We start from the raw sequence: 19,588 nt of genomic DNA, 5'->3' as shown, positions 1-19,588 counted from the left end.
TTTATCAGACATAAATGTTACAGAATTTTAGCATCTCAACTTTTACTCGGTTGTTATAATGCTTTACTTTTCGTTTGGATGGGTCTATCTTTGCAAAGTTTTTTTTGTTTTTGCAGTTCGTTATAATTACCATAACACCAATACATGCCACATATAAATGTAGACCACTGTGCCCAATATTTTATGCTTCACCGACTTTGTTTAAATCTGGTGTATTACATTTAAGTCGCAAACACAGTTCAGGATAGAAAAAGACTATAATCAAGATGATTGTGTATACTTCTATTAGTACCATGCCTTCCAAAACAGAAGAAATAAAGGTCATTGGTTCTGCTTTTCACATTTTTTGCATAGATTAAGTGTTTGCATTTAACTCATAAACACAAAGCCGGGATTGTCATGCTTTACAAAATAATATCTTATATAAAATTATAAAACGTGGTCTGTAGCTGTCTCTTGATGAACATATAACCTCATTGTAAAAGTAGGTCATCAATGACCATAGTTTTAAAACCACTAACAAAGGGTCAAATTAAATTATACATTGTATGTTAACGTGTTAGGCACTGTTCATACTAGAATCATCGCAACTAATGACTGTGCATCTTTGTTAGTAAAACCTTTGAAAGACAAAAAACTCACCGTGACCTATTTTGTTTTATCGTGTATTGCCCTTCGTTTCGTTTTTGAATTGTAATCATGATCGCATGCTTCATTGACATCCTATATACAAATTAACTTAGGTACAGTCATGAAACGTGATGAAAGGATGATGCATCTAAGTAGTGCACCCTTAGTGTAAAACAAGGCATATGTGACATTAGAGTCTTTGTTGAAAATGTGTGTTTAAAGCTAATGTACTGAGTGTTGATCATGTTAATATGATGGACGTGATAACTGTGTGCATCTTTAATAGTACTTTGCACATGCAAACAGAAAAGGTCACTGTAACCTACATTTTATGATTTTATATAATAGAACTGCCATTGTAAAGCCTCTGCTGAAGAAACCAACACTAGACCATAACTATTTAAAGAACTACCGCCCAGTTTCTAATCTCCCATTCATATACAAAAATCTTAGAAAAGGTTGATTCTATCCCAGCTTGTATCTCATCTAAATTCAAACAGTCTTCTTAGAAATGTACGATCTGCATGTCGCCCTTGCCACGGTACTGAAACTATTCGTCTAAAAGTAATTAATGACATTCTCTCTGCGTTGGATAGCGGAAAGATTACAGTCCTCACCCTCCTTGATTTGTCTGCAGCATTTGAAACAATAAACCATGATATATTACTTCACCGTCTCCAGCATGTATTTGGTATTCATGATACAGCCTTACTGTGGTTTAAGTCCTACTTGGTCAACAGGACACAAATTGTATTTGCAAATGGAATACACTCCAGCCCAGTTGATCTATGTTGTGGTGTTCCACAAGGGTCTGTTCTTGGACCTATTCTTTTCATTCTCTTCATTCTGTACACTCAGTCGCTCACAAGTGTCATAGATCATCATCCAGTGTCTCACCAATTGTACGCTGATGACACCCACATATACAAATCTAGCCACAAAACTGAAGTTTATGCTACCATCCAAGGTGTAGAGAGGTGCATTTCTGATGTGAAATAATGGATGACGCGTAACAAGCTGCAGATGAATGATGATGCAACTGATGACATTCTGATACCAACACAACGACTTTCTCATTCACATCCTTTACATCAAACAGTAAATATCAGCAACACCAACATTAAATTCACACAATCAGTACGAAACCTAGGTGTTACTCTGGACAGTACTCTCTTATTGCACCAACATGTCATGAACATATGCAAGGCTGCATATCTTGAGCTGAGACGCATCAGCTCAATTCGCAAATATCTTTCAGTTGATGCCACTAAAACACTTGTGTGTTCATTAGTACTTTCAAGACGGGACTATTGTAACTCAATTCTGTCTGGTTCATCTCAATATCTGCTCCAGAAACTTCAAAAAGTTCAAAACACAGCTGCTCGGATCATCCTTAGAGTACCACGATCTGAGCACACCTCCCCGCTGCTCTGTACACTACACTGGCTATCCATTCGATCCAGAATCAAACACAAAATTTGTTGTCTGTGCTACGTTTCACTGTCGGACTCTAGTCCAACATACCTATCCGAACGCACCCATGTGTATACACCAGCAAGATACTTACGCTCCTCGTCTGACAATCGTATACTCATTATTCCCACTATGAAAACAAAGTCATATGGACAGCGTTCTTTTGCATACTAGAGCCCAGCAACGTGGAATGAATAACCCCCTGAACTTAGACACAAAGCCACAGTGATCACGTTCAAGAGGGCTCTCAAAACTCACTTATTTCGACCGCAAGAACAAACTTAAAGACCCAATAATGTTTCCTACCTTAAATATTCTCAATATGGTTTTTAATGTTTTCTAATTTCATGGTGTTTGTTTTTGAAATCATACTATTATATGCTATTTTATCTTATAGGTGTTGTCTAGTGTTGCAAAGCGATTAGAGCTTCTAAAGATTACGCTCTATACAAAGTCCTCATTATTATTATTATCATTATTATTATTATTAATATATATATATATATATATATATATATATATATATATATATATATATATATATATATATATATATATATATATGTAAGAAAGAGAGCTTTATTCAGAGATCTCTATACGCTATATATTGATAAATATCGGCTTAAAATACTAACACGTTGTTGACTTATGTGTTAAACTAATATTTGTTTATAAATTTCTTCACCATTCCATTATTTCTCTGTCTTCTAGGACGCGGTCCAATTCGGCCTTGACCTTTTCCTGACTAAAATTGTAATGTTCACCCTTTTAGTAAACAATTTGTACTGATGTTTAACATCGAATGTGCCCATAACAAGTCTCATATTTCTTTCAACACAAACTTCATCTTACCTTTCAGTTTTAAACCTCGTGTCTGATGTCTTCATCTAAATTTTTAAAAACTACATTCAGTTTTGCTTGCTTGTAGTTGGGTTGTGCTCAAAGAAGCATTGAAAAGAAAAGCAATCGTTCCAATATGTCTCTAGGTTTTGTTTGTGTCTGTCTCTAAAGGTCAAAGGTATCTACTGTCTACTCCATATTTTGTTTGCGTTTAGTTTGTGAGTCTCTCTCATTGTTGAAGGTATATATTAGGTCTGTTTGACGCAAATGTACACAAATCCTTCTTTGCTTCAAACTACACAGCAGTTGCATATCTGAGTGTCTGTCTCTCGACGTAACGTTTCCTTTTTGTCCAGATTGTTTGCTTTAATGCATTTTGAAAGGAGTCAACCTTTCAAGTCAAACACTCTACAGGCAGTGGCCTAGTTTAGAATCAATTTTTTAAAATATAATACATACTTTAATATCCAAATGACTGTTTTATATATGTAGTTGTTTTCTTTTCATGTATTTTTGTTGTTATTAAGAAAGAGGTAGTTTACCCTCAATATATAGACATTTACCAGTTTGTTGTTTGATCTCGTGAAATATGACCTTGCCAAACGTGATTGCTGTTTGGACGCACTGTATCAAACCACGTTATTACACGGATATAAAATCTAAGTGCCACATACCTTAAATACTATTTGTATGATATAAAGAACGACGTCATGGATAATATATAACAAACTAAGGAACATTAGCATTGGTTCTGCTCTAGGAAAGACGTAAATAATAGTCACACAAAATGTATCTGAGATTAGCATCAGTTGTACACAAAGAAGGCATACTGAATAATGTGCACAATAAACTACTATAAAGTTTAGCATCCGTTCTGCCTAAAGACACTGGACAATATATACAGAAAACTATTATTAAGGTTAGTGTCAGTTCTACACAAAGAAGAAATACTAGATAATATGCAAACAAACCACGTTCGAGCTTAGCAATTGTTGTGCTCAAAGAAGACATACTGGATAATATGCACACAAACTATGTTTGTAGCATAGCATAAAGTTGTGCCCAAGACAAACATACTGGATAACAAAGACAAAAACTATTATAAAGCTTTGCAATAGTGTGCCAAGACAAATCTACTGGATAATAAGTACAAAAATACAACTTAGCATCTCCTTAGGTGTGCTACAATGTTCACATACTGAAACATATGATCACCAGTAAATGTATTAAAGGATACGAGGTCTTATAAACATGTATCTTCATAAAGATACAAAATTGAAAATGGATACGTATTAGTAAGGACAGCTTCAATGTGACTTTTTTTAAAAACATGTAACCCTTGCATAACATAACTCAGACAATATACTCAATTATAGTCGACCATTGTTCGTACATAAAACTAGGACTGAAATTACTGGCGCCAAAGTTGTTTGCGTCGGTTCTTGCATCATTGGGACTTGCCGGAGCGAAGGGAGCCATTACCTCAGCAACACATTATTTCAGTATATAACCATTGCCAATAGAGAATTAATCTCAGTTGGGCTTGAAAACAATGGGACGTAAGGAGATAACGTCGCTTGAGTCTACAATTTAGGAGACGACACCTCCAGAAACAAAGTTTCCTGAGGCCTTGTCTCCTTAAACAATGTTTCATTCCGCTGTTATGCAAGAATTAGCACCAAGCACTGGAAATTTCAGAGGTATCTTTTCTAAGGATCAGCTTCCCAAACACATCACACCCGTCTAGAGATGCTTGATTACCTGCAAAATTAATACTATGGATATGGCACTCACTGGGTCGCCGTGGTCAACGATCCACGTTACAACCGACATCGAATATTTCGATTCGTTTGGTTTACCTCCCGCTTATGAAGTCTTACAGCCGCATAAAGGAAGCCGTGTACAACTCGTTACAACTTCAGGGCGTCACTGATAGCACGTGTGGATGGTACTGCATCGATTGTATCCAGTGCAGGTACGGTAGACAGTCCCAGGTCGAAATGATTGTATCACTGTTTCAAAAACAAAATAATGTCAACCCTAACGTAACACAGTCAACACGAACTCGTCATGTCTTAAATGTATAACTAGAACGGAGACCATCGACCACCTCGAGGTGGTTACACAAAATCATCGCCTCATGATGATCTTGATGTGTGTCGTGTGTGGTCCCAAAAAATCACATGTCGTCACCGGTAAGGCGACACCGTCATTTACGTTTCCGCCATCGGAGACGACTAAAATGTAACGACTTAGTGTCATAGCTCTGTAAAAAATGTAAAGCTTCAAGCATTGCGATCTCGACACGAGCTACAAGGACCTTTGCGTGAGAAAAAAAATATGTGGGTTGGGGACTGCACAAACTGTGGACAACGACACATTGTCGTTGCCGTCATGGACATCCATGCGCTGGTTGGAAAACTTCCAAGACACCGTGGCGGATGGACATTGCAAGGATATAAATATATCGGAACTTTGAATCCGGTAGAACAATAACTGGACGAACATGATCAGCCACTGTCAGGTCAAGAGCCCTAAAACGGTGTCGATGCTATCGCGATGAAATACGACCTCTGTTACAGAGATCATCCTAACGACACAGCAAGATGCGATCGAGTCATGCTGAGGGACTTAAAACCACTAAGATCTAAACCTTTCAGAGAGCGTGTGGATCGAGCTCTTCTGCGTGGCATCATATGCACTAAACATAAGTCTGGCATTGGGATTTCAAATAAAAAGTTAGCTAGGGTAGAAGGTCCTTCAAAAACCGGACCTGAAGGCTCCGGCAATGAAATTGCCGACAAAAGAACTGCATAAACCTGCACGTAAACATTTTCCAAGACGCAGTCATCGCGATCACAGTTGACTATATATGATCTGCAGATCTCGTAGAGATTACAGCGGGCATAACGATCATTCAGCTATCTCATGAAGGTCATTGGCGTATTTAGTAAGCATGCGTGGGTAGTTACTCTGAACAACACGCAGACCACATAAAATATGGACAGATCACAGAAGCGAATTTGATAACAAAACCGTCTCAGATTGACTTCAGCACAATACTATTATCTAGTACAGCACACACAATCCCATCAAAGCAGGCGTCGTGGAACGGTTTAACAGAACTCTCAATAACCGTATGTGGAAGAGATTTACCAACCATAATACCAACAGATACTTAGATTTTCCGACCGAAATCTTCAACCAGTTCAATCACAAATCGTACAGCAGCATTAAAATGACGCCAACGGAAGCCTTCTTGATAAATCCACATGGTTTTCAGGACACACACAAAAACCAAGTCACAGACGGCGTTTTTAAGATCCAAATTCAAGGTGAACACGTCATAATTATCAGGCAAACATCTGCGTTTGAAGAGGGACACACACCCAACTGGACCGAAGAAGTCTTCGTCGTCGATATCGTTCCAGTCACGTACACGCTCAAAGATTACTCAGGAGAATCCAACTAAGGTTCTTTTTACGAACAGGACTTACAAAAACCAGCCAGGACGTTTTCATTGTCGAAAACGCCATCTCCTCCCAAGGTAAAATTAACATCTCGTCAAGTGGTTTTGGTTATCCTAAACAATTAATCTCGTGGATAACAACGAGATCTCTAACGTTTCTGAAATAATCTTATCATACGCCTCGCCTATACTCATTCCAGAGACCTTCTTACATTTCGTTGCTTGCTGGTGAAGACCCATCATCTCAAATATACGCTTGAACACATACTCAAATTTTATTAATTTCACACGACCCACCAACTGAGCTCGAGTCACCCTATTGAACCAATAATAAAAGTGATTTTGCTGCGGCGCTGACAAATGAAAACGTTTCAGATTATTCTTTATGTAGTATTGTTGATTATACCGTTGCACTGGACGCTAATAGCTATAACTACGCTTCACTCATTCCTCGTTCTCATACTCGTCTTCGCTCTCTTTGCAATACATCATCTCAGGAACATAATTTAGATCCTTATCCGCCTATGCTATAGCCTCATCCTCACGCTTCAACCCCTCTTCACTTAATTCCACTATTGGACTACAAACATCATTACTAGATCCCAATCGATCGAGGATCCAAGGATTGCATGTAAGAGATAAAACAAAGTGAGCCACATACTCGACAGACACAGTGAGAAAAACAAAAAACATATCTTACTAGTATAGTTCCATGAGGAATTCGCTCGCGTAGCCCATGCAGGGAAGCTAGGTGATCCAGAACCCTCATAGGATGTACTATTACCGTGATATGCCGTTATAGTTTTTACATATTTTCCTATACTATTCAGTATTTCTCTAGATAGATACAAACTTTATAGTACATTAATTATATAAATCAACCCTAAAATATGTATTATATTTTGTTGTTTTAAGATTCATCTCACACAAAATATTGCAGTTACTGCAGTCAGATTTGATTGCAACACACAACGATTATTCCTTTCAAACCAAATAATTGCATACTGACACGTTGGTATAATCTTCAAAGCAAAATATCACTTTTCCTAATGACATATAACTAGATAAAATATTTGTAAAATGTATTATCAGTAAATCGCCCAGATGTTCTTGAATTCAAATTGTCCACTTCATTCCTAATCACTTCTTGGGTAAGTCTGACTTTTTCCTCTTCTCTGGCGGTCAGCAAAACATCCAGAAAGTCACGATACTTTCTGCCGGAAACTCTTTCCTTTGCATAAGGATAAATTATAGCACCAAAGAATGTCATACATGTAATTCATTTCTAGAAATGAAATTATATTTGCATGTATCTGTTTGAGAGAATGAAAAGTGGATGAGAGAAGAAAGTTTCAAAATTGGCCAACACTTGTAATTGTAAATATTTATAGATACTATGTTGATAAAAGATTTAGAAATCGAGATAATTAACAATATCCGGGATCTTGGGGTGTGGGGTGGGTACACACTCAACTGGCGCGATCGATGATGAACAGCCGTAACAAAAGGTTTTAGAAAGGTCAGAAACTGGGATATGTTATAACCAAAATCATGGGTTGAGGTTTGTTTTCTGATGACTGTAACGAGTTAAAATTAGAATAAGAAGACCACTTCACCAAACGGACGCCGAAATAAATGAGATCAAATAAAGGACAAATAAATAAATCAACATTACTTCGGATATTAATATTTGAAAGTGTCATTGTGCTCACTGGAACTACCAATATCAAAGCGTATGTGTGAAATGGGGTATTAAAACCTGTCTCCAAAAGGATAGAGGCCCAAAACCTTCCGTACAGCCTCATAGCATTCAACAAGATGAGTGTTGTCCCATTCCTTTTCCACCAAGTCAAGCACCTTAAGGCAACAGACCTGTAAATATACATACATACATACACAGACACACACACATATATATATATATATATATATATATATATATATATATATATATATATATATCAATGTTGGTGAAGAAGTAATTATTACTATGACATACGTTAACCAATACGATTCAAATAAAATTTCAATAAATATAATTCGTAACAAAATACCGTTTGCATAGCAAAGGCTACAAAACAGACGTGCCGCACTGTAATCAATATAGAAAGCGTCGTTCCTTGGTGCATATCAGTCTTCCTACTGGTGACGTCACGATAAATCAGCCATTGGTGTTAGCACACTCAATTAGGTTTGACCTACTTCCAATTGGAAGGCGCCCATCAGGGCCCGAGGTCATAAACATAATAACTCACAACAATATCTAGATTTCCAAAAGAGTATATTTTGGAAAACATTTCCTCATGGGCAAGATCCATTGTTTCATCAATCGGAATAGGATTCACTATCACAATATTAAAGTAAGAACCTGATTCACCTAAATTACGCTGATTTGACGATTTCTATATGTCCTTTCTAAAGAAGGAGTTCTGTCTTCAACAGGAATCCAGAGAAAGTGTTCCGAATATTATACATGTGTTAGTAGTAGTAGTAGTAGGAGTAGCAGTAGTAGTGTTAGTGGTAGTAGTAGTACTAGTATTAATGGTATTTGTATGAGTCAATGTTACACGAGGAATGGTTTTCTCTTTCCAATCACATACAATTCAACAAACTCCATGCTATCATGTAATGAAAGCATTTTGTGGTTTATTTTCTACAGAGAAACTTATAATGCTTATTTGTCGCTTTCAGTTACCGATCCGTGAATATAAAAGTTTTAAAACATGATATGACCAATGTTCTAACGATATTTTTCGAACATTGATTGGGGAGACCTATATAATAATTAACTCTCAAATATTTGTTTGAAATTGTTTTCATTGACTGAATGGATGTATCGATATGTATTCATCAGCCCACAAGGACGGTTTATGGGTCAACTGTTATTTCTTGTTATACTCATGTATTGTCCTTGAGAGCCAGATTTATTATTCGACTGATTATTGGTGACCTTCGCTAGCAGTTTCGCAAATTGCATCAATGTTGCATAGCCTCAATCAGAGTTGACAATCCTCCAATGTGACCCTTGATTCAATACACATGAGGGCCAATCTCACAATCGCCTTTCTATAGAAAGACTTCTTACTCGTCCTATGTTCAGACCACATGATAGATGATTCTCTTTCAACTTTTCTTGGAATATGCTCGTTTGCATGGCAGTCCATCAACACAGTTAACGTCTCCATTGGGAAAGCGCTAAAATGAAACGCAGCTAGTTCAGTCACAGTTCCTGCGTTTGAACATTTAGTAAATTAAAATATATTTTTATGTAGTTGAAATTCCTCACCTACGAGTTGAAAATGAAAACTCACAGTGAATCGTGTTTGATAAGTCTTAATGTTTATAAAGTAGAAACTTACGTTCCCAATGGCATTATAACCTTCGCGATAATGATAATTTTGTACAATCATAAACACTAAATTTAAATAATATCACCCACCCCTCAACAGTGGGAGGCTATTTTCTTGTAACAACTAGTATTGCCATCCATTTAGAATTTATAGAGGTATCAGAATACCGATAAGATGAACTTACCTATAAGTTAATGTAGTTGACCATCATGGATGTTTAGAACACGTTTTATGACTAGTTATAGTGTTTTCTACCATGTTCTACATCTGCGCCTCGGGGTAAATCATTTGCTCTTTTGACATATGCTGGTGCGCATGCTTTCTGAAGAATGCTTTTAGTTTCTCCTGAAGATATAATCTCTCATGGAAAATGTATATAGCCTCGGTAGCGCAGCAGGTAGCGCGTCAGTCTCATAATCAATCGTAGAGAGCAATCTGAAGGTCGTGAGTTCGATCCTCACCCGGGGCAGATATTTTGTCTCCTTAGCTCGAATTATTACCTTTTATCCTTTGTGGTTATTCTATTTAATTCCACCAATTATACTCACATTAGAGTGAAAACGCCAAATGTATATATCAAATGTAACGACCAAGTTTGAAGGATGGTGTGCCTCAAACTGATGGGAAACTATCATTACCTATTCAAACAGATCCCACTTGAAAGCACAATGGACACTCTACACCGTTCCAGTGGCCTAATGTTTAGGGCGTCCGTTGTGGATGCGGGAGGTCATGGGTTTGATCCCCAGCCTAGTCCTATCAGAGACTTACAAAATTGATACTGACAACTGCCTCTCTAGGTGCTCAGCATTAAGAAGTTAGTGATAGAACTGGTTGGCCTGGTCTCAGGATAATGGGACTGGGTGGGATATCATGCTACGTGTCTGCGACATGATGCCCCAGTGCTAGGCATCACTATAAACTGCCACACTGCAGACAACGTACCTATATGATTGAAAAATTGTTAAAGCTACGTTAAAAATCCAAATCAAACAAAAACACACTCTCTCTCCTTCTCTCTCTCTCTCTCTCTCTCTCTCTCTCTCTCTCTCTCTCTTCTGCAAGGACAGAAAAGGTACATGCACGTGATACTTGAGTACAGTATCAAACTTGACTATTTTAAAAACAACTTGCAACAAAGAAAGGCAAATATTGTTCTATCCGTCGAGCATAAGTTACAGGGAAGATGACACTTTTGCATTTGGTAATGGTCAATTGAAGTCTGTATTGATCTGTGGAAGTCTGTATTCATAAACATGAAACGGGGACCAAAGGATATAATACAATTACACGTTTGTTACATAAATATAATCTTCTTCCCATGCGTATATTAGGACAAAAATCTGTCGGTCTCGATCCCGCCAACTTTCTGCTCTTACATTAATAAATATATTCACTGTCTGGTGTCAGATATAACATTTGCAAATAATATTTCTTAAAACATATCTATTCGTTACTTCAGTTTGAATATGTGTGCTCGCTACCTAAATTCTCAAAGACAAAGACTTATGATCTGGAGTAATTTAATCATCATACCGTATCATGACATCGATCTCCTGAAAAACTGTAAGCATAGAACAGGGAGTATAGGTTTATAACCCACTTTGAAAACGATTGTACATTCATCAGTTTCTTAGTCTGCCAGCGACCATTATCGTGCTTTAATAGAAGACACATTTGCCGATAGATGATACATTTTCAAACCGCCTAGCAAAACTCTACGTTCATTGACATAGTTTGAACAACGCTTCGAACTTTTGTCTGTCATCTTTGAGGGCCATCAGGAACCCCATCCAAGCCAGTTCACTCACACACAGCAAATATGGTGGATTTGTGTGTCGTCGACGTGCTGCTACCCATCAAAAGGAAACCTTTCGGATACGCCTAAGTAGGGAACGTGTCGTCATTCAATGGAAATGGTTCATCTGCGAGTAGGACTATGTGGAATGTATTTGGCCCGGAGTGGATGAAAGCAAGTTATAACCCAAACCAACATTTTTCCAATTTATAATATCATCATTCTTATCAACTGCATTAATACATACATATTAGGGTCAAGTCAAGCAGCTCAATGCACCCGACCCTAAAAGATATATACAACAATGTAGCCATCATTTGAAAACAACCGGGGAAGAAATAATAACTACTATAATATACGTTAACTTATTCGATTCAAATACAATTTCAATAAATATAATTCGCAACAAAATACCGTTTGCATAGCAAAGGCTAAAAAACGAACGTGCCGCACTGTAATCAATATAGAAAGCGTCGTACCTCGGTGCATATCAGTCTTCCTACTGGTGACGTCACGATAAATCAGCCATTGGTGTTAGCACACTCAATTAGGTTTGACCTACTTCCAATTGGAGGGCGCCCATCAGGGCCCGAGGTCATAAACATAATAACGCGTAACAATATCTAGATTTCCAAACGAGTATATTTTGGAAAACATTTCCTCATGGGCAAGATCCATTATTAGTAGTAAGGTGGGGCACTATACGTGCAATGCAAATTAGCATTACGGAGACCCCTGGGTGAATATACGTACAATGGAAATTTAACATGGCGAAAAATCGTGGGTTAATATACGTACAAGGGGAATTAACATGGGAAAAAATTGTGGGCCGATATACGTACAAGGGGAATTTAACATGGGAATAGAGTTTGGGGGTTGTTTAGGGACAAGGGGGAATTGAATATGGGATTTTTTGTTTAAATTTTTTTTTTAAAAAGGGGTAGGCAATGGAAAGGCTATCTCTTTTCGAGAAATATGGCTGGCCCTGAAAAGGGCCTTTGGGTTTATGTTAATATTAATATTAACATAGATGGCATCTGTCACATCTTCTTCTTCTTCTTAAACTCCTTCTAACTGCCGGTCCATACACAAGTACCCTCTTGAGACATCCTTGTCTTTCTATGTAAACTCTCCTCATCCATTGACTAGTATCTGTCCTATCAACAACAGTCCACTTGGACCTGTCATACATGAGCATGTCCGTCCTAAACATCATTGAAGACACAAGAGTGGATGACTCAGCTGTGGTCCACATCTTGAAGCGACGAGAATAGGTGAATCAATGCAGTGAACTGCGCTTATTTATAGGTACAGGAAGGATTGAAACGGATTGAATTCATTCACCAATCCGAACACGCGTTACAAAATTCAGTCAGCTCGCATCCAATCCGAAGAGAGCAGTCTGTGACGTCACGTGGTCTATATAGATTCGTTAGCGCTTGTGTGCAGTCAATCTATGCGACAGTGATTCAACATGACGGAAACTCAGAAAACGATCCATTGGGGTGCACCAGCAGGGGAGACTGCCCAAGGGAACCTGGACTTACTTTCAGAAGAGGTACATTGGGATTTTGTGGATTTTCTTACCTCGCAAGAATTTGTTCCGGAACCTTCGTTACCTTCTTCATTACCGCAAGTGGAGAATTTTAGACAGAGACAGAAAGAAGAATTGGAGAAATTTATGCAACGACAAAAGGAAGCGGAACAAGCTTTTCTCCTACAGCAACAGCAACAGCAACAAGAAGAGGTAAGAAAAAAACAACAGCAACAACAGCAAGAAGAAGTAGCAGCAAAGAAACAAGAGGGTGAAAATCAAACGGCTACGGTACTGTTGGACATTTTAGCGGAGTTAAGAAGTCTGAAACAAATGTATCAGACTTCTTTATCACGACCGAAGAGAATATGACCTTCCCGAGCTAAACACGCCAACCCTGTGACTAAGCCTGTCCTACTACCCTTAGTGATTTCAACCTAATCATCAGAAGTAGGCCTTGGCCGTGGAAAAGGCTTAAGGCAGTTAAAGTTGATTGGTTAAACTCACTCCTACACCATAAAGAAAAAAGGCCCTTTTCAGGGCCACCCACATTTCTCGAAAAGAAATACAATTTCAATTTGCCAATAACTCAAAAATAAACCCCACCCATTTTACCCTTATAGTACGTGTCTGTGTATGAGTGCTTGAGTTTAGCTTCTCATTTTAAAATCAAAACTCAAAGACACTTACCTTATATCATTCATGTATTCTTTTATCCATTTTTTACAATCCAATTCACAATTCACCACAGAACACTTTAAAAAGTTCGTACACTTCTTCTTTCTCATTATTTAGTCTCTCTGTTTTTTGAATTTCTTCACCGTTTTTTCCTCATTTTCTTCCCTTCTTCTTTTCTTCTCCTGTTTCTTTGCCTCTTTTAAATAGAATTGTCTTCTTTCTTCCTCTTCTTCCTCTGAAGAATCCCTCTCTTCTTCTGAAGAATCCCTCTCTTCTTCTGAAGAATCCTTCTTTTCTTCTGACTCCTCTTGTTTCTTTTTTGGGCAATCTGGAGACCAATGTCCTTTTTCTTTACAATAATAACAGGTATCTTGACTTTTGTCTTTTTTAGCCCCTGTTTTTGTTCTTTTTTGACGGTCTGGACACTCTGAAGACCAATGCCCTTTCTTCTGACAGATATAGCAAGTATCTTGACTTTTATCTCGAAAGGAAGGAGAGTAGTCTGTCGGCTGGTCTGAAGAGAATTTTCTAATGACCCCTCGCAAAGCTCTGACGAAACGTTCCATCTGGTTAGTCTCTTCCATCGTTGTGCTCGGCTTGAGAGTGAAATGAATAGTGAAAGGACAAGACACACACACTTTTTATATACGCTGGTTTGCCAAGACTATAAATTAGTCTATGGTGTTTAAACTTGAGTCATTTGACGTTTTGCACTCAAGATGAAACGATCCCATTCATTCGAGAAGAAAGAAGAAGAAGAAGAAAGTAAGAGGCAGAAACGTGATCTATCGCCTCGTACCAGGGCTGAAATCTTGGCACAAATTCATGCCAGTGATTTTGAAGAGGACATGAGTGAACCAGAATTTGAAACCTCTAAACCAAGTTCGTCACCCTGAAAAATACTATTCCATTCGAGAGACGGAAAAGCGCTCCTCTAGAAAATTTAGAACCACGGCTTACACCTACACGGTGAAGTTTAAAGATTTCAAGGCCGACGTACCCTTGGAGAAAGCAGAAGGGTTCATCACCGAGATGTGGGATTCTTTGCTCACCGCACTCAAGCGACAATGTCAACCCAAAGAAGACGATCGCTTGACACTATCCATAGATCACGACGGTTTGAAATCCCCTGTTTGGATCGAGTTTAGCAGACCTGCAGAACTAACCCCTTCCAAAATCATGGACAAGATTCAACACGTACAACAATCTAATGACCAGTTTGACATCACCGATGGTAAAGCCACACTGAAAATGGCCCACGTCTCTCTTCCTCAAGGGACAGGACGCAAAAAGATGTTATTGGTGAACGAGCTTCGCAGCATTAAGCGTAGTCTTGTCCAAATTCACAATCCTCATGACCAGATGTCTTTAGCCCGTGCCATCCTGGTGGGACGAACCTATGCCAACAAGAACGACACGACAGAATGGAAAAGAACCTGGAACACTATTCAACGATCCGATCGAGCCAAACAACGAAATGAAGCAGAACTCCTGTTGCAACAAGCTGGCCTGTCCAAAGACACACCCTGTGGCATTCCTGAGATGCAAAAATTGCAAGATGCCCTAGCTCCACGCTACACCTTGAAAGTGCACCCTCAAGAAATGCGCGGGTCTCTGTTGTTTCGAGGCCAGGATTTTAAGGACGGAAAATACATTCACCTTTATTATCACGATGACCATTTCGATACCATTACCAGTATCACCGGATTCCTGGGATACAGTTATTATTGTGAGAAATGTGATTATGGTTATAACAATCGAGAGCAACACAAGCATTGTGGATTGAAATGCCCAGGATGTTTGGCCTCTCCACCCTGTCTGAGCGAAGAACCAGTGCCTTGTTCAACTTGTCTGCGCACGTTTGTCAGCCCTGCCTGTTACCAGCAACATTTGAAAACACAAGGTTCACAGAAGAAATGTGCTTGTCAACTCCTGAGATTGTGCCCTACGTGTGGACAAGGCATACTTACCAACAATTCCAAGGCACACGTATGTCGAGGAAAGAAAATATGTCACATTTGTCACCACATCGTGGACTTGGAACACGAATGTTACGTGCAAAAATACCAACCCCCACCAGAGGAAGAGGACGGTCACAAGAAGAAAGGCAATTTCATCTTTTTCGATTTCGAATGCATGCAAGAGACTGGCATTCACATCCCTAATTTCTGCGTGGCTCATCGAGCGTGCGAGAAGTGCATTCAAGAACCTATCTTCAGTCATTGCCCTCACTGCAGCAAGATTCCTGGATGACGTGAAAAAATCTTTCGGGGACCAAAGACGTTAGCCGATTTTGCCCAATGGGTCTTAGACCCCATCGACAAGACGTGGAGCCAAGAGGACATGGAACGTTACGGAGATTGTCATCGTCATGCCACGGTGATGGCTCACAATTTCTCCGGATACGATGGACAGTTTCTTTTGAGGTACTATGCGGAACAAGGCACCGAGCGTCCTAAAGTCACTTTGAACGGAGCCAAAATCATTTTCATGCAAGTGGGACAAATACAGTTTAAAGATTCGATGAGTTACTTGGCCATGCCTTTGAGTCGAATGCCTAAAACGTTTGGAATGACAGAAATGGCTAAAGGGTACTTTCCACACTTTTTCAATACGGAAGCCAATCAACATGCCGTTCTACCCCATTTACCTGAGGCTCACTATTACGACCCCGACAACATGCGTACCGAACAACGAGAAGCTTTCTACGCTTGGTACCAGGCTCATGCCTCTGACCCCTTCGACTTTCAGGAAGAAATGTTAAAGTATTGTCGTTCCGACGTGGACATTTTACGACGTTGCTGTGGAAAATTTCTAGAACTGTTCATGGAACACGGAGGGGTCTATCCTTTGAAAGAAGCTTGCACCATTGCCAAAGCGTTTTCCTTAGTGTACCGCCAACGATTCATGCCTGAAAAACACCGTGGCTGTCATCAGTCCTCAAACGACCCACTATGTCAAGCGTCAATACTCGGTCAAAGCCCTACGTTGGTTACATTACTTGTACGACAAGGAAGACAAATGGATTCAGCATGTCCGCAACGGAGGAGGCGAAAAGACCATCGGAACGTATTCGGTCGATGGCTGGGACTTAGAAAACCCCAAGATCGTGTACGAGTTTAACGGTTGCTTATTTCACGGATGTCCCGTCTGTTACCCTGACCGTGACACTAAAAATCAGTTTTTGCAACGAACCATGGAAGACTTGTGCCAGGACACTTGTCAGCGACGCCTAAAGTTAGAACAGCAAGGATACCAAGTGGTGGAAATGTGGGAACACGAGTACGATCACCGTTTGAAAACCGATCCCGAGTTTAAACGCCTCGTGGAAAGTTACCAGTTCATGGACCCGCTGAACCCGAGGGATAGTTTGTACGGAGGAAGGACCAATGCCACCTGTTTGCTGTACCAAGCCGACGAAGAGAAAGGAGAAGAAATCAAATACTTGGACGTGTGTTCGCTGTATCCCTACGTGTGCAAATATTGTTGCTTTCCTGTAGGGCACCCGCAATTGTTCACGGAACACATCGACCTGAAAAACATTCGACAATACGAAGGCTTGATCAAGTGTAAAGTTTTGCCTCCCACGAACCTATACCATCCCGTCTTACCTCACCATTGTCAAGGCAAACTGATGTTTCCTTTGTGCCGTACTTGTGCCGAAACGTGCAACCAGGACCAACCTTGCCATCACAGCCAGGAAGAACGTGCCTTGACGGGAACCTGGGTCAGCGTGGAATTGTACGGTCACGTCGGTATTGGTCTGTATATAAAAAGGAACCCTAGGCAAGATCGATAGTTCATTGTTCATTGAAGTAACTTACCATGTCGTTGACGAAGAAGAAACCAGATTGGTTAGGAGTCAAATGTTGGACATCACCGAGACCAGGGTTTTGAGGCTTGGACACAAGAGGTGGCCCAGTATGCACGAGAGTTATTCAAGGAAAAAAGTTACTTTTCAACCTGTGTTAGTGACGGTGCCAGAAGAACCCGTCACCCAGGACAGGACTGTCGTGGACAGGCCTGAAAGACCCTTTCGGGAGGACACTTGTGTGACCTTACCCCTACTATAGAACTGGTTAGAACTTTACCCAAAACATGTTGTACAGACACTTGTGTTTATTCCACGTTCATGGTTATCATGTGCCTTTTATTCTTGTACTTAAGCCTTTGGCTTTTATGCATTTTTGTCTTTCGTATTCATGTTTGAAACATTCACTAAACGTGTTCTGAAAAAGTATATAAACTCTTGTCTTGTTTGTTTTTCGTGTCACAAGTGACATTTCTCACACCATGGCTACCTCTGCTGTCTCTGCTCCCTCTTCCTCTACTGTCAAAGTCATCGACGAACACTTAGATCGTGCCAGTTGGGAGGCTTTGTATCTTCGCCATCCCTTTAACATGCTCATTGCTGGACCTAGCGGTTCAGGCAAAACCGAATTCGTCAAACGTTTGATCGAACATAAACATCGTTTGATCGATCGACCCCCTCAACGAATCGTGTGGTGTTACAAAGAGTGGCAATCGGCGTACAGCCTCTTGCGAGAAAGTCAAGGCGATTCCATCGTGTTTGTGGAAGGCATTCCTAAAGAAGACGACGGCATCGTCTCTGACTCCCGTCTAACCCATTTGGTCATTTTCGACGACATGTTAGGAGAAGACGAAGAAGAAATTAAAGTGTGGTTCACGCGCAAAGGGCATCACCGTAATGCCAGTGTCGTTTACATCACCCAAAATTTGTTTCAACAAAGTAAAGCCCATCACACCATCAGTCTCAATGCGCATTACGTGGTCTTGTTTAAAAGCCCTCGAGATAAATCGCAAGTGCAAGTCTTAACCAAACAGTTAGGAACGCCTTGGCTGACTCAGGCGTACGACGATGCCACTCAAACTCCACACGCCTATTTACTCGTCGATTTGAAACCTACGACTCCCGAGGATTTGCGATTTCGTACCCACTTGTTTCACCACTGGTGCCAAGACGGAGGGCCTGTCCTGTACACGTCTCCGTCCTCGACTTCATTTCACTCCACATAAAAAAAATCTATAAAAACCTCAGACCCTTTTTCGTCTGTCTCACTCTCAGTGCGAACATGACGTCCCTTCAGTCGCATCTTCCCGTCAAATTGATTCGTGCCTTGTATGGCATCAGTCGAGAAAAAGATCCACAAACACGAGCTCGTGTCTTAGAAGCTAGTCTCAAAGAAGTCTTACGATGGTTCACGGTGACGGCACGTCAATTACTCCAAGGAATCATTCAGATTCCTCATCAAACCAAACGCTTTTTCGATCGAAACAAAGTCGCTTTGGTCCAACTGGCCGATCCCCGCATCGACACTCAAACCAAAAAACAAATCATTTTGAAACCTGGAGGGAGCGGTACTCTAGGAGGGGTCATCATTCGCTCACTCTTAAGATGGGATCCTAATGCCCCCAAAGTTATACCCAAGACAAAAGTCCAACGAAGCCCCAAGAAGAAAAAGACCAGGTCCCCAAGGAGAACTTCTCCAGTGGCAGGACCCTCCTCTGACCAGACACCACCACCCCGGAAAAAGAAAAGAAGCCCCCAGAAAAAGAAAAGTCCACAGAAAACTAGTCGCAAGAGAGGCACTTCGGCCAGGACGCAACCTTACACTCGCAAACCACGACCTGCCACAGCGGTGACTGCGTCTCCGGCAGCTTCACGTTTGTCCACTTCTCCGTTAATGACACACAGAACTGAAGAGTACTTGGAGACGTTGATCACACCAAGAACTTCTCCGTTGATGACCCCCAAAAGAACTTCCCCAGTGGCAGGACCTTCCAATTTAGTGGCA

General features: G+C 40.1%; 1 non-coding gene across 1 annotated transcript; it reads left to right on the top strand.

The window, feature by feature from the left end:
- Nucleotides 1-10,141: 10,141 nt before the first annotated feature.
- Nucleotides 10,142-10,231, top strand: Trnam-cau (transfer RNA methionine (anticodon CAU)). The gene is given in 2 exon segments: nt 10,142-10,178; nt 10,196-10,231. It is a non-coding gene; the product is annotated as a tRNA-Met (tRNA).
- Nucleotides 10,232-19,588: the final 9,357 nt, after the last annotated feature.

The sequence above is a fragment of the Sinohyriopsis cumingii genome, chromosome 15 (assembly GCF_028554795.1).
Source record: "Sinohyriopsis cumingii isolate HCF-2022 chromosome 15, ASM2855479v2, whole genome shotgun sequence".
Classification (NCBI taxonomy): Eukaryota; Metazoa; Mollusca; class Bivalvia; order Unionida; family Unionidae; genus Sinohyriopsis; species Sinohyriopsis cumingii.
Note: the sequence above shows the minus strand (reverse complement) of the source record. Positions and strands in the feature narration are given on the sequence as shown.